Source organism: Arachis ipaensis, chromosome B07 (genome assembly GCF_000816755.2).
Source record: "Arachis ipaensis cultivar K30076 chromosome B07, Araip1.1, whole genome shotgun sequence".
Taxonomy (NCBI): Eukaryota; Viridiplantae; Streptophyta; class Magnoliopsida; order Fabales; family Fabaceae; genus Arachis; species Arachis ipaensis.
In genome coordinates this window covers 126,146,674-126,147,818 of record NC_029791.2, presented here as the reverse complement: position 1 = coordinate 126,147,818, position 1,145 = coordinate 126,146,674, and the positions used below count along the sequence as shown (strand labels likewise).

Here is a 1,145-nt window from a genome sequence, read left to right as displayed (position 1 = left end):
CTACATATGCAAGAAGGATGGTAGGACGCAGATCGAAATATTAGATTCAGGGCATTGCTGTGGCCATTGGTGAAGCCAATTAGCAAATGTTATAATCAAGACAACCAAGAAGAATGGGTTCCACCTCCTGCAGTATGTATTTAAAGCTCCTAAACATAACGCAGGATCCTCCTTCTGTCCAAAAACGACATCAATTTTTAATGCCTTATTAATGCTCCTACCATCTCACTCCCACGAACTTATATGTTACGCCCATATTTCATCTTTCACCGTTCTCGGGCAATGACTACTCCAATTATGAATCTTTTTTTTTCAAAATATATTTTTATTTTATTGGACCAATTTTAAAATTCATTATTCACGAGATCCACAAAAACCAAGCAAAATCCTTCAAAAAGACATTTTATCTGTGTTTCCGCCACCTGAGTTTCCACCATTATGCTAGCCCTTAAATTTTTTTAGAGAAATACTAGTAATAATTAATTACACACACCTAATCTACGGAAACTAGCAGTCACTACTCACTAGTGACTACTGAGCAGTTCTCAGCAAGATTCTCGCTGGGAGTGCCGCTTGAAAAAAGTTCAAACGCTATCACATGACAAAAAGAGAATTTTCGAAAGGTGTTTCACGCCTTCACGGATTAAGTATTTTCTCATTTTGATTATCATCTTTTTGTCTTCTAGTAAATAAACCATCAACTATTAACTACAATTACATTACCAATATCATAATTAATAATATTAAAAGTGAGCAAGTTTGAATGTAGATGGTGTACGTACCGTGAATGAGGGAGAAGAGGCTGCCATTGGGTTGGTAATCGTAGATAACGAGCCTCTCATCCTTGGCCTGAAAATAAGCCCTTACAGGAACCAAATTGGGATGGCGAAGGCCACCCACTGATTCCATGTGTCGCTCGAAAACCTCCTTTGTTGCATGTGCAGCCATCTTCCCAGCATCAAGCCTCTTAACCGTAACGATCAGACGGTTATCAAGAACCGCCTTGTAAGTCGTGCCCAAACACCCTCTCCCTAAAAGCTCCGCAGAACCCTTCATCAGCTGCTCCAGCGTGTACACCTGCGCCTCCCCCGCACAGAATACTAAACTCCCACTCTTCGCCACTACCTGTGCCCTCCTCACCTTCT

At 40.9% G+C, this 1,145-nt stretch overlaps 1 pseudogene; it reads right to left on the bottom strand.

Annotated features, from left to right (window-relative positions):
- LOC107606395 overlaps positions 1-1,145 on the bottom strand; it is a 4,510-nt pseudogene that overhangs the window by 1,875 nt on the left and 1,490 nt on the right.